Source organism: Salmo trutta, unplaced genomic scaffold, assembly GCF_901001165.1.
Source record: "Salmo trutta unplaced genomic scaffold, fSalTru1.1, whole genome shotgun sequence".
NCBI classification, from domain to species: Eukaryota; Metazoa; Chordata; class Actinopteri; order Salmoniformes; family Salmonidae; genus Salmo; species Salmo trutta.
This window is the reverse complement of record NW_021823115.1, coordinates 1,076,177-1,092,182: the sequence shown is the minus strand read 5'-3', so window position 1 is coordinate 1,092,182 and position 16,006 is coordinate 1,076,177.

Below are 16,006 nucleotides of genomic sequence, written 5' to 3'. Positions count from 1 at the left end.
AGCAGCAGGAACGCTATCTCCACCTTTGTGCAAGGAGGAGCAGGAGGAGCACTGCCAGAGCCCTGCAAAATGACCTCCAGCAGGCCACAAATGTGCATGTGTCTGCTCAAACGGTCAGAAACAGACTCCACGAGGGTGGTATGAGGGCCCGACGTCCACAGGTGGGGGTTGTGCTTACAGCCCAACACCGTGCAGGACGTTTGGCATTTACCAGAGAACACCAAGATTGGCAAATTCGCCACTGGCGCCCTGTGCTCTTCACAGATGAAAGCAGGTTCACACTGAGCACATGTGACAGACGTGACAGAGTCTGGAGACGCCGTGGAGAACGTTCTGCTGCCTGCAACATCCTCCAGCATGACCGGTTTGGCAGTGGGTCAGTCATGGTGTGGGGTGGCATTACTTTGGGGGGGCCGCACAACCCTCCATGTGCTCGCCAGAGGTAGCCTGACTGCCATTAGGTACCGAGATGAGATCCTCAGACCCCTTGTGAGACCATATGCTGGTGCGGTTGGCCCTGGGTTCCTCCTAATGCAAGACAATGCTAGACCTCATATGGCTGGAGTGTGTCAACAGTTCCTGCAAGAGGAAGGCATTGATGCTATGGACTGGCCCGCCCGTTCCCCAGACCTGAATCCAATTGAGCACATCTGGGACATGATGTCTCGCTCCATCCACCAACGCCACATTGCACCACAGGCTGTCCAGGAGTTGGCGGATGCTTTAGTCCAGGTCTGGGAGGAGATCCCTCAGGAGACCATCCACCACCTCATCAGGAGCATGCCCAGGCATTGTAGGGAGGTCATACAGGCACGTGGAGGCCACACACACTACTGAGCCTCATTTTGACTTGTTTTAAGGACATTACATCAAAGTTAGATCAGCCTGTATTGTGGTTTTCCACTTTAATTTTGAGTGTGACTCCAAATCCAGACCTCCATGGGTTGATAAATTGGATTATCATTGATTATTTTTGTGTGATTTTGTTGTCAGCACATTCAACTATGTAAAGAAAAAAGTATTTAATAAGATTATTTCATTCATTCAGATCTAGGATGTGTTATTTTAGTGTTCCCTTTATTTTTTTGAGCAATATATGTGTATGTGACCAATAACATTTGGTTTGATTTGAAAGGGTTCTACCTGGAAGCAGAAAGAGTTATCCTATGGGGACAGCTTAAGAACCCTTTTGGGACCTTTCTCAGAGTGTAGGAACCAAACAGGCCATAAACAGGGGGGGGGGACCTACCTGAATCTGTCTCAATAAGAAACGCTTGCTTTTGTTTTGTGCAAAACGTTTTACTACGGTGTCCACTAATGATTACACCGCAGGGTATAGGTTAGTGGAGGAAGGCAGAGAGACAGGTTCATTACCCCAGGTTATAGTGGAGAGATGGAGAGACCATAGAGATCCTATTCAGTGACTAGTGTTCTATATGTAATTCTATGAGAGAGACGGGATAAAAGCAGTCTGACACCAGGGGAAGGAGATAGTGATGTAGGCTATGTCTGCTATCCCAGCCAGGTCAAATGTTGGCAGTCTTATTGGGTTACTTGACATTACCTCATGGATAAGTCTTAGCTCGGGACATGACCTCTCTCTCTCTGTCTCTGTCTCTCCACCATTCATCATTGATGAGTCCTGGCTCGTGACATGACCTCTCTCACTGTCTCTGACCGTGATGCCAGGGCCTGACTGTGAAGGTAGCTGATATAAAGCAGATTTCTGATGTTCAGAGCTTCTACAGACTAGGTTAGAGAAGCTGGAGTAGGGGACAGTCACAGGGCAGCCACAGGGCAGCCACAGGGCAGCCACAGGGCAGCCACAGGGCAGCCACAGGGCAGCCACAGGGCAGCCACAGGGCAGCCACAGGGCAGCCACAGGGCAGCCACAGGACAGCCACAGGACAGCCACAGGACAGCCACAGGACAGCCACAGGACAGCCACAGGGCAGCCACAGGGCAGCCACAGGGCAGCGCCCAATGAGCAGTTCAGTGAGTTAAGGTCCTATTCAATTGAACATCAGAGTTAGGTGGCACCTGAGATATTGATGCCAGCAACCCTCCGGTAGACAGCTCACTCACCGCCAGACTCCCCCTGTCAGCATTGGGATTTGAACTGGCAACCCTCTGGTAGACAGCTCACTCCCCGCCAGACTCCCCCTGTCAGCATTGGGATTTGAACTGGCAACCCTCTGGTAGACAGCTCACTCCCCGCCAGACTCCCCCCTGTCAGCATTGGGATTTGAACTGGCAACCCTCTGGTAGACAGCTCACTCCCCGCCAGACTCCCCCTGTCAGCATTGGGATTTGAACTGGCAACCCTCTGGTAGACAGCTCCCTCCCCGCCAGACTCCCCCTGTCAGCATTGGGATTTGAACTGGCAACTCTCCATACGGCCCTCCGTTCCGTTTCTCTAACCTCGAGGCTACCGCCACGTTGTAGAGTAATCTATGGTCTGAGAGTATCTCCCTCCCTACTGCATTACCCCCAGTGATGTATATATACTCCTGACTATTCATTTCTCCTAACTCGGCATTGATGTATGTGGCAAAGGAATAAGCAATGCATATGTTACTTATAGCCCTTTAAATCTCCATTTAGCAGGACTATCCCTCTCCGTAATTCTCTCCTTATCTGCATTTGCAGGCTGGGTGAGATCCATCATGTTTTATGAGGCTGGCCCATGTAATTCCACCACACTGGGACCTGATGGAACACAAACACTGGCCTTTTGCATTATACAATACATATATTGTAGAGCAACATTTTTGAATATTGGCTCAAATTCCCAAATATTTCCTGAGATAAGCATGATAAGACAGCAGCGTGGTCACGTTGAGATAACTGTGTTTTATTAATGACCTGCCATGGAACCTGCTAGGTAATTACAATCACCCCTTCTCCTCCCCCCCTCTTCCACCCCCATCCTCCCCATCTTCGCCTCACCTGTCCTCTCCTCCCCCCTCTTCCTCCTACCCCCTCCTCCTCCCCATCCTCCCCATCTTCGCCTCACCTCTCCTCTCTTCCCCCCCCTCCTCCTACCCCCTCCTCCCCATCTTCGCCTCACCTCTCCTCTCCTCCCCCCTCCCCTCCTCATATCCTCTCCCCCGCCCACCCTCCCATTTCTCCCTCTCCTGGAGGGATGGGAACACTGTTTGGTGATTGGTTGATAACCGAAGGACACCAGCAGAAAAACAAGGGAGAAAGAGGGACAAGAGGAATGCCATTGATGGTATCATGTCTCATTCCATTGACTGAGGAAGCCCAGTGCTATCTGTTCATTTCACCTGTGAATAGTTAATTAAACAAGGTATGCATATGGGTTGGTCCTTAATAACATCTGACTATTGGTTTAATTCAGTGTATATCTTAGTGGATCAGGTTTTCTACCAGACTGAAGTGGCTGGAGCAGTAGTATTAATGTTTTCCTACAAGTGTGTTAACATGAGCCCAATAACTTAAACAGAGTGGTTTATTGATGTTGGTCTATGTTTTCAAGATTAGAATGATATAATTATGGTTATTATAGATAGTTATAAATACATTTAACAGATTGGTCAACTAAACTAAGATTTATTGTTGTAACTGTATAAATATATAAATGTTACTGTTTTCAGATCCAGAGATATGACCAGCTCTGCCAGAATGTGAATGAACATAAGATAATATCATAGTTGAGGAAAATAACATTAGAAAATAAACTGGCAGGCGGCAGGAACAGCACCAATATCAGTATAACAAATTTGGCTAAATGAAATCACCAAATTCCCTGGGAATACATTATATAGTATGAAGAAACAATACTCAGAGCCGCAGCTCCATAGTACTGGTCAAACAGAGAACTGATACTATATACTGGTTGTTGGGGTGGGATTGGTGTGGGGTGGGGGGGTCCGTGGGTGGCTAAATACTGGTTGTTGGGGTGGGGGGGTCCGTGGGTGGCTATATACTGGTTGTTGGGGTGGGATTGGTGTGGGGTGGGGGGTCCGTGGGTGGCTAAATACTGGTTGTTGGGGTGGGGGGGGGTCCGTGGGTGGCTATATACTGGTTGTTGGGGTGGGATTGGTGTGGGGTGGGGGGGGGCGGTCTGTGGGTGGCTATATACTGGTTGTTGGGGTGGGATTGGTGTGGGGTGGGGGGTCCGTGGGTGGCTATATGCTGGTTGTTGGGGTGGGGGGGTCCGTGGTTGGCTATATACTGGTTGTTGGGGTGGGATTGGTGTGGGGTGGGGGGTCCGTGGGTGGCTATATACTGGTTGTTGGGGTGGGATTGGTGTGAGGTGGGGGGGTCCGTGGGTGGCTATATTCTGGTTGGCTATATACTGGTTGTTGGGGTGGGGGGGGTCCGTGGTTGGCTATATACTGGTTGTTGGGGTGGGATTGGTGTGAGGTGGGGGGTCCGTGGGTGGCTATATACTGGTTGTTGGGGTGGGATTGGTGTGAGGTGGGGTGGGGGGGTCCGTGGGTGGCTATATACTGGTGTGGGGTGGGATTGGTGTGGGGTGGGGGGGTCGGTGGGTGGCTATATACTGGTTGTTGGGGTGGGATTGGTGTGGGGTGGGGGGTCCGTGGGTGGCTATATACTGGTTGTTGGGGTGGGGGGGTCCATGGGTGGCTATATACTGGTTGTGGGGGTGGGGGGGGGGGGGTGAGGTGGGGTGGGGGGGTCCGTGGGTGGCTATATACTGGTTGTTGGGGTGGGATTGGTGTGAGGTGGGGGGGGGGGGTCCGTGGGTGGCTATATACTGGTTGGCTATATACTGGGTGGCTATATACTGGTTGTTGGGGTGGGATTGGTGTGGGGTGGGGGGGTCCGTGGGTGGCTATATACTGGTTGTTGGGGTGGGATTGGTGTGGGGTGGGGGGGGTCCGTGGGTGGCTATATACTGGTGTGGGGGGGGTCCGTGGGTGGCTATATACTGGTGGGGGGGGGTTCCGTGGGTGGCTATATACTGGTTGTTGGGGTGGGATTGGTGTGGGGTGGGGGGGTGGGGGGGTCCGTGGGTGGCTATATACTGGTTGTTGGGGTGGGGGGGGTCCGTGGGTGGCTATATGCTGGTTGTTGGGGTGGGGGGTCCGTGGGTGGCTATATACTGGTTGTTGGGGTGGGGGGTCCGTGGGTGGCTATATACTGGTTGTTGGGGTGGGGGGGGGTCCGTGGGTGGCTATATACTGGTGTGGGGTGGGGGGGGTCCGTGGGTGGCTATATACTGGTTGTTGGGGTGGGGCGGTCCGTGGGTGGCTATATACTGGTTGTTGGGGTGGGATTGGTGTGGGGTGGGGGGGTCCGTGGGTGGCTATATACTGGTTGTTGGGGTGGGGGGTCCGTGGGTGGCTATATACTGGTTGTTGGGGTGGGGGGGGGGTCCGTGGGTGGCTATATACTGGTTGTTGGGGTGGGGGGTCCGTGGGTGGCTATATATTGGTTGTTGGGGTGGGGCGGTCCGTGGGTGGCTATATACTGGTTGTTGGGGTGGGATTGGTGTGGGGTGGGGGGGTCCGTGGGTGGCTATATACTGGTTGTTGGGGTGGGGGGGTTCGTGGGTGGCTAAATACTGGTTGTTGGGGTGGGGGGGGGGGGGGTCCGTGGGTGGCTATATACTGGTTGTTGGGGGTGGGGGGTCCGTGGGTGGCTATATATTGGTTGTTGGGGTGGGGGGGTCCGTGGGTGGCTATATACTGGTTGTTGGGGTGGGGGGGGTCCGTGGGTGGCTATATACTGGTTGTTGGGGTGGGGGGGGGTCCGTGGGTGGCTATATACTGGTTGTTGGGGTGGGGGGGGTCCGTGGGTGGCTATATACTGGTTGTTGGGGTGGGATTGGTGTGAGGTGGGGGGGGGGTCCGTGTGTGGCTTTTGACACTTTTTGGGGATTCCTCATGTCTTACTCATGGTTAGAAAAAAGTTTGGTCCAAATTGTATGTTATGTACTATATTTGGGTTCAAACAATTAGCTTAATTTCTCAGAGATTAAATGATATTTCAAACAAAGTAATGTTGCAAGAATGCTAATCTTATCTGTTTCTAACAACCGAAACAATTTCCGAACAATCTGAGATGGTGGGTGTTGAAATCCTCTTTCTTGAGCTTTTTGAGGTGGAATGACCCTGGAGAGAATTTCACTGCTCTTTCTTAACTCCGTTACACAGGCAATAGGAGCATTGGCAGTGCAAAGCATTAGGTTGGCAGACAGACAAAAAGTAACCAAGAATTTACAACTTTCATGATGAGACTGAAAATAAGCTAAGGGTTAATATTGACTGCTATCGATGTAAAATATTACTAAGTATTTTAAGAGTTTATTCAGAAGATAACAGCTCTATAAACGTTCTTCTGTGGTGCCCCGACTTTCTAGTTAATTACATTTACATGATTAGCTTAATCAGGTAATATTAATTACAGAGAAATAATTTTATAGGTTAGCATGTCATATCACTTAATCCGGCATAGCCAAAGACACGACACTCTACTACACTATATCACAGAGATGGAACATTACTCTACTACACTCTATCACAGAGATGGAACATTACTCTACTACACTCTATCTAATAGAGATGGAACATTACTCTACTACACTATATCACAGAGATGGAACATTACTCTACTACACTCTATCTAATAGAGATGGAACATTACTCTACTACACTCTATCTAATAGAGATGGAACATTACTACACTCTATCTAATAGAGATGGAACATTACTCTACTACACTCTATCACAGAGATGGAACATTACTCTACTACACTCTATCACAGAGATGGAACAATACTCTACTACACTCTATCTAATAGAGATGGAACATTACTCTACTACACTCTATCACAGAGATGGAACATTACTCTACTACACTCTATCACAGAGATGGAACATTACTCTACTACACTCTATCACAGAGATGGAACAATACATTTACATTACATTTACATTTAAGTCATTTAGCAGACGCTCTTATCCAGAGCGACTACTACACTCTATCTAATAGAGATGGAACATTACTCTACTACACTCTATCACAGAGATGGAACAATACTCTACTACACTCTATCTAATAGAGATGGAACATTACTCTACTACACTCTATCTAATAGAGATGGAACATTACTCTACTACACTCTATCACAGAGATGGAACATTACTCTACTACACTCTATCACAGAGATGGAACAATACTCTACTACACTCTATCTAATAGAGATGGAACATTACTCTACTACACTCTATCACAGAGATGGAACATTACTCTACTACACTCTATCACAGAGATGGAACATTACTCTACTACACTCTATCACAGAGATGGAACAATACTCTACTACACTCTATCTAATAGAGATGGAACATTACTCTACTACACTCTATCTAATAGAGATGGAACATTACTCTACTACACTCTATCACAGAGATGGAACATTACTCTACTACACTCTATCTAATAGAGATGGAACATTACTCTACTACACTCTATCTAATAGAGATGGAACATTACTACACTCTATCTAATAGAGATGGAACATTACTCTACTACACTCTAATAGAGATGGAACATTACTCTACTACACTCTATCACAGAGATGGAACATTACTCTACTACACTCTATCACAGAGATGGAACATTACTCTACTACACTCTATCACAGAGATGGAACAATACTCTACTACACTCTATCTAATAGAGATGGAACATTACTCTACTACACTCTAATAGAGATGGAACATTACTCTACTACACTCTAATAGAGATGGAACATTACTACACTCTATCTAATAGAGATGGAACATTACTACACTTCATGGATATATTCCACAGTATTGTCCCCACTAAACCATTGGTAACCACTGAGTGGATTAGGTGACAGTCAGTCCAGTGGTGAACAGGAGGAAGAGAGAGCGTGATAAGAGCAGAAAGAGGAGAGGTGATGTGAGAAAGCTGTCAGACTTGCTCCTCTAACTCCTTTGACAGTCTCTGACTAGCCTCAGGTTGAAAGGACGCTTCCCAGCACTTTGAAACAGTACACTCTCAGCAGGTCAGGTCATCATCAAAGGCCTGGAGTCAACTGGACATGGATAATACAAGGTGCTGCATATTCAAACATTATTCGTATTGCATTCCAGAGCAACATGACTCTGGAGGAGGATGATGTGTGTTGAGCTAGTAGTAGAGCCACCCTGCCCTATTACAGGGAGAGAGACCAGACCGCTGTATGCCCTAGTTACAGGAGAGAGACCAGACTGCTGTACTGCTCTGTTACCAGGGAGAGAGACCAGACTGCTGTACTGCTCTGTTACAGGGAGAGAGACCAGACCTGCTCTGTACTGCTCTGTTACAGGGAGAGATACCAGACTGCTGTACTGCCCTGTTACAGGGAGAGAGACCAGACTGCTGTACTGCCCTGTTACAGGGAGAGAGACCAGACTAATGTACTGCTCTGTTACAGGGAGACAGACCAGACTGTTGTACTGCTCTGTTACAGGGAGAGAGACCAGACTGCTGTACTGCTCTGTTACAGGGAGACAGACCAGACTGCTGTACTGCTCTGTTACAGGGAGAGAGACCAGACTGCTGTACTGCTCTGTTACAGAGAGACAGACCAGATTGTTGTACTGCTCTGTTACAAGGAGAGAGACCAGACTGTTGTACTGCTCTGTTACAGGAGGAGAGGACCCAGACTGTTGTACTGCTCTGTTACAGGGAGACAGACCAGACTGTTGTACTGCTCTGTTACAGGGAGACAGACCAGACTGTTGTACTGCTCTGTTACAGGGAGAGAGACCAGACTGTTGTACTGCTCTGTTACAGGGAGACAGACCAGACTGTTGTACTGCTCTGTTACAGAGAGAGAGACAGACCAGACTGTTGTACTGCTCTGTTACAGAGAGACAGACAGGACAGACTGTTGTACTGCTCTGTTACAGAGAGAGAGACAGACCAGACTGTTGTACTGCTCTGTTACAGAGAGACAGACAGGACAGACTGTTGTACTGCTCTGTTACAGAGAGACAGACAGACCAGACTGTTGTACTGCTCTGTTACAGAGAGAGAGACCAGACTGTTGTACTGCTCTGTTACAGAGAGACAGACCAGACTGTTGTTCTGCTGTGTTACAGAGAGAGAGACAGACCAGACTGTTGTACTGATCTCGCTGTCCTCGTAATGATAATGCAATAAAACTGAACACTCAGTCACACATTGTTACACATTATGCATACGCAATACGTTATCCCTCTGAGCAGAGGAGAAGCAGAGGCCTGCTGCTGTAACTTATGAGTCTTGTAATTCCACACAAACACATGTACAGGAGCTGATGGACAGTCTGGATGAACTATCTGGATGGACTGTCTGGGTGGACAGTCTAGGTGGACTGTCTGGATGGACAGTCTGGGTGGACAGTCTAGGTGGACTGTCTGGATGGACTGTCTGAATGGACTGTCTGGGTGGGCTGTCTGGGTGGGCTGTCTGGGTGGGCTGTCTGGATGGACTGTCTGGGTGGACTGTCTGAATGGACAGTCTGGATGGACTGTCTGAATGGACTGTCTGGGTGGGCTGTCTGGATGGACTGTCTGGATGGACTGTCTGAATGGGCTGTCTGGTTGGACTTGTTGTTTCTAGATTCTCTGTCTGTAGTGTCTGTATGAAGTTTATTCTGGACTGTCTGTCTGGACTTGTTGTGTCTGCACTCTCTGTCTGTTTTGTGTGGATGGATGTATTGTGTGGATGGATGTATTGTGTCTGGACTGTCAGGATGGACTGTCTGGATGGATGGACTGTCTGGATGGACCTGTTGTGTCTAGATTCTCTGTCTGAACTGTGTGTACTGTCTGGACTGTCTGAACTGAGTATACTGTGTGTACTGTCTGGACTGTCTGAACTGAGTATACTGTCTGGACTGTCTGGACTGAGTGGACTGAGTGGACTGTCTGGACTGAGTATACTGTCTGGACTGTCTGGACTGAGTGGACTGAGTGGACTGTCTGGACTGTCTGAACTGAGTATACTGTCTGGACTGTGTGGACTGAGTGGACTGAGTGGACTGAGTGGACTGTCTGGACTGAGTGGACTGAGTGGACTGAGTGGACTGAGTGGACTGTCTGGACTGAGTGGACTGTGTGGACTGAGTGGACTGAGTGGACTGAGTGGACTGAGTGGACTGTCTGGACTGTCTGAACTGAGTATACTGTCTGGACTGTCTGGACTGAGTGGACTGAGTGGACTGTCTGGACTGAGTGGACTGAGTGGACTGAGTGGACTGTGTGGACTGTGTGGACTGAGTGGACTGAGTGGACTGTCTGGACTGAGTGGACTGAGTGGACTGAGTGGACTGTGTGGACTGAGTGGACTGAGTGGACTGTGTGGACTGAGTGGACTGAGTGGACTGAGTGGACTGTGTGGACTGTCTGGACTGAGTGGACTGTGTGGACTGTGTGGACTGAGTGGACTGAGTGGACTGAGTGGACTGTGTGGACTGAGTGGACTGAGTGGACTGTCTGGACTGTGTGGACTGAGTGGACTGAGTGGACTGTGTGGACTGTCTGGACTGAGTGGACTGTGTGGACTGTGTGGACTGTCTGGACTGAGTGGACTGTGTGGACTGTGTGGACTGAGTGGACTGAGTGGACTGTGTGGACTGAGTGGACTGAGTGGACTGAGTGGACTGTGTGGACTGTCTGGACTGAGTGGACTGAGTGGACTGTGTGGACTGAGTGGACTGTCTGGACTGAGTGGACTGAGTGGACTGAGTGGACTGTGTGTTTATTTATTTTATTTGACCTTTATTTAACTAGGAATGTCAGTTAAGTAAAATTCTTATTTAGCCTTGCTAACCATATGTTCAGCACTTTATGGACTCAGGTGGTGACCGGTATCTAGTCAGTTAGAGACCTGGTCCTGTCTGGTCCTGTCTGGACTGTCTGGACTGTAGTATATGGACTCAGGGGATGACTGGTATCTAGTCAGTTAGAGACCTGGTCCTGTCTGGACTGTAGTATATGGACTCAGGTGGTGACTGGTATCTAGTCAGTTAGAGACATGGTCCTGTCTGGACTGTAGTATATGGACTCAGGGGATGACCGGTATCTAGTCAGTTAGAGACCTGGTCCTGTCTGGACTGTAGTATATGGACTCAGGGGGTGACCGGTATCTAGTCAGTTAGAGACCTGGTCCTGTCTGGACTGTAGTATATGGACTCAGGTGGTGACTGGTATCTAGTCAGTTAGAGACCTGGTCCTGTCTGGACTGTAGTATATGGACTCAGGGGGTGACCGGTATCTAGTCAGTTAGAGACCTGGTCCTGTCTGGACTGTAGTATATGGACTCAGGGATGACCGGTATCTAGTCAGTTAGAGACCTGGTCCTGTCTGGACTGTAGTATATGGACTCAGGGATGACCGGTATCTAGTCAGTTAGAGACATGGTCCTGTCTGGACTGTCTGGACTGTAGTATATGGACTCAGGGATGACTGGTATCTAGTCAGTTAGAGACCTGGTCCTGTCTGGACTGTCTGGACTGTAGTATATGGACTCAGGGGGTGACTGGTATCTAGTCAGTTAGAGACCTGGTCCTGTCTGGACTGTCTGGACTGTAGTATATGGACTCAGGGATGACTGGTATCTAGTCAGTTAGAGACCTGGTCCTGTCTGGACTGTCTGGACTGTAGTATATGGACTCAGGGGGTGACTGGTATCTAGTCAGTTAGAGACCTGGTCCTGTCTGGACTGTCTGGACTGTAGTATATGGACTCAGGGGGTGACTGGTATCTAGTCAGTTAGAGACCTGGTCCTGTCTGGACTGTCTGGACTGTAGTTTATGGACTCAGGGGGCGACTGGTATCTAGTCAGTTAGAGACCTGGTCCTGTCTGGACTGTCTGGACTGTAGTATATGGACTCAGGGGGCGACTGGTATCTAGTCAGTTAGAGACCTGGTCCTGTCTGGACTGTCTGGACTGTAGTATATGGACTCAGGGGGTGACTGGTATGTAGTCAGTTAGAGACATGGTCCTGTCTGGACTGTAGTATATGGACTCAGGGGGGGACTGGTATCTAGTCAGTTAGAGACCTGGTCCTGTCTGGACTGTCTGGACTGTAGTATATGGACTCAGGTGGTGACCGGTATCTAGTCAGTTAGAGACCTGGTCCTGTCTGGACTGTCTGGACTGTAGTATATGGACTCAGGGATGACTGGTATCTAGTCAGTTAGAGACCTGGTCCTGTCTGGATTGTCTGGACTGTAGTATATGGACTCAGGTGGTGACCGGTATCTAGTCAGTTAGAGACCTGGTCCTGTCTGGACTGTAGTATATGGACTCAGGTGGTGACCGGTATCTAGTCAGTTAGAGACCTGGTCCTGTCTGGACTGTAGTATATGGACTCAGGGGGGGACTGGTATCTAGTCAGTTAGAGACCTGGTCCTGTCTGGACTGTAGTATATGGACTCAGGTGGTGACCGGTATCTAGTCAGTTAGAGACCTGGTCCTGTCTGGACTGTAGTATATGGACTCAGGGGGGGACTGGTATCTAGTCAGTTAGAGACCTGGTCCTGTCTGGACTGTCTGGACTGTAGTATATGGACTCAGGGGGCGACTGGTATCTAGTCAGTTAGAGACATGGTCCTGTCTGGACTGTAGTATATGGACTCAGGTGGTGACTGGTATCTAGTCAGTTAGAGGCATGGTCCTGTCTGGACTGTAGTATATGGACTCAGGTGGTGACCGGTATCTAGTCAGTTAGAGACATGGTCCTGTCTGGACTGTCTGGACTGTAGTATATGGACTCAGGGGTGACTGGTATCTAGTCAGTTAGAGACCTGGTCCTGTCTGGACTGTAGTATATGGACTCAGGGGGTGACTGGTATCTAGTCAGTTAGAGACATGGTCCTGTCTGGACTGTCTGGACTGTAGTATATGGACTCAGGGGTGACTGGTATCTAGTCAGTTAGAGACCTGGTCCTGTCTGGACTGTAGTATATGGACTCAGGGGGTGACTGGTATCTAGTCAGTTAGAGACATGGTCCTGTCTGGACTGTAGTATATGGACTCAGGTGGTGACTGGTATCTAGTCAGTGAGAGACCTGGTCCTGTCTGGACTGTAGTATATGGACTCAGGTGGTGACTGGTATCTAGTCAGTTAGAGACATGGTCCTGTCTGGACTGTCTGGACTGTAGTATATGGACTCAGGGGTGACTGGTATCTAGTCAGTTAGAGACCTGGTCCTGTCTGGACTGTAGTATATGGACTCAGGGGGTGACTGGTATCTAGTCAGTTAGAGACATGGTCCTGTCTGGACTGTAGTATATGGACTCAGGTGGTGACTGGTATCTAGTCTGTTAGAGACATGGTCCTGTCTGGACTGTAGTATATGGACTCAGGGGTGACTGGTATCTAGTCAGTTAGAGACCTGGTCCTGTCTGGACTGTAGTATATGGACTCAGGGGGGGACTGGTATCTAGTCAGTTAGAGACCTGGTCCTGTCTGGACTGTAGTATATGGACTCAGGGGGTGACTGGTATCTAGTCAGTTAGAGACCTGGTCCTGTCTGGACTGTAGTATATGGACTCAGGGGTGACTGGTATCTAGTCAGTTAGAGACATGGTCCTGTCTGGACTGTCTGGACTGTAGTATATGGACTCAGGGATGACTGGTATCTAGTCAGTTAGAGACCTGGTCCTGTCTGGACTGTAGTATATGGACTCAGGGGTGACTGGTATCTAGTCAGTTAGAGACCTGGTCCTGTCTGGACTGTAGTATATGGACTCAGGGGGGGACTGGTATCTAGTCAGTTAGAGACCTGGTCCTGTGCTATAATTTTTTTTATTTCACCTTTATTTAACCAGATAGGCCAAGCATTTCCCTTCATTCACATTAACATCTGCTAACCATGTGTATGTGACCAATAACATCTGCTAACCATGTGTATGTGACCAATAACATCTGCTAACCATGTGTATGTGACCAATAACATCTGCTAACCATGTGTATGTGACCAATAACAATTGATTTTATTTGATTATGCCAGTTGAGAACAAGTTCTCATTCACAACTCCGAGCTGGACACTCGTGAGCAGAAGAAGTATCTTTGGTTCTTCCTTTCCTGTGGCGGTCCTCATCAGAACCAGTTTCATCATAGGGCTGGATGGTAACTCTGGGTCTTTCCTCATCAGAACCAGTTCCATCATAGGGCTGGATGGTAACTCTGGGTCTTTCCTCATCAGAACCAGTTCCATCATAGGGCTGGATGGTAACTCTGGGTCTTTCCTCATCAGAACCAGTTCCATCATAGGGCTGGATGGTAACTCTGGGTCTTTCCTCATCAGAACCAGTTTCATCATAGAGCTGGATGGTAACTCTGGGTCTTTCCTCATCAGAACCAGTTCCATCATAGAGCTGGATGGTAACTCTGGGTCTTTCCTCATCAGAACCAGTTTCATCATAGGGCTGGATGGTAACTCTGGGTCTTTCCTCATCAGAACCAGTTTCATCATAGAGCTGGATGGTAACTCTGGGTCTTTCCTCATCAGAACCAGTTTCATCATAGGGCTGGATGGTAACTCTGGGTCTTTCCTCATCAGAACCAGTTCATCATAGGGCTGGATGGTAACTCTGGGTCTTTCCTCATCAGAACCAGTTCCATCATAGGGCTGGATGGTAACTCTGGGTCTTTCCTCATCAGAACCAGTTTCATCATAGGGCTGGATGGTAACTCTGGGTCTTTCCTCATCAGAACCAGTTTCATCATAGAGCTGGATGGTAACTCTGGGTCTTTCCTCATCAGAACCAGTTTCATCATAGGGCTGGATGGTAACTCTGGGTCTTTCCTCATCAGAACCAGTTTCATCATAGGGCTGGATGGTAACTCTGGGTCTTTCCTCATCAGAACCAGTTTCATCATAGCGGTTGATGGGTTATTCGACTGCACTTGAAGAAACTTTCAAAGTTCTTTACATTTTCCGAATTGACTGACCTTCATGTCTTAAAGTAATGATGGACTGTCGTTTCTCTTTGCTTATTTCAGCTGTTCTTGCCATAATATGGACTTGGTCTTTTACCAAATAGGTCTCTTCTGTATACCAACCCTACCTTGTCACAACACAACTGATTGGCTCAAACGCATTAAGAAGGAAACAAATTCCACAAATTAACTTTTAACAAGGCACACCTGTTAATTTAAATGCATTCCAGGTGACTACCTGATGAAGCTGGTTGAGAGAATGCCAAGAGTGTGCAAAGCTGTCGTCAAGGCAAAGGGTGGCTACTTTGAAGAATCTCGAATATAAAATATATTTTGATTTGTTTAACACTTTTTTTTTGGTTACTACATGATTCCATATGTGTTATTTCATAGTTTTGGTGTCTTCACTATTATTCTACAATGTTGAAAATTGTCAAAATATAGAAAAAAACTTGAATGAGTAGGTGTGTCCAAACTTTTGACTGGTACTGTATATATATATTATTTCTTATTTTAATAAAGAGAGATTCTTGATTTTCCCTTGCCATTTGGAGTTTGAAAATGACAACTGCGTTTTAAGTCCTGCGGTGGACAGGGGAGTATAATAAAATCAACGTTAACAAGCCAAAGATATTCATCTGTTTAAAGAAACTGATTTAGTGTCATTATGATGACTACAAACTTGTATATTATCATCACCAATCTGAGGTCAAAATTGCGTGTAATTTCACAAAATAGTTTCTGTTAAAAATATGAGCTTGTGTAAGGTAGTAACACAAACTGTCCACATTAGGGAAATTAGAGCATTCTAAAATAATTTCGTAAATAATTTAACATGGCAAAATAATTCAACATGTCAATTTATGATGAAAGTATTCACTGAGTTTACAAAACATTAGGAACTGCTCTTCCCATGACATAGACTGACTAGGTGAATCCAGGTGAAAGCTATGATCTCTGATTGATGTAACTTGCTAAATCCACTTCAATCCGTGTAAATGAAGGGGAAGAGACAGGTTAAATAAGTATTTTTAAGCCTTGAGACAATTGAGAAAAGGATT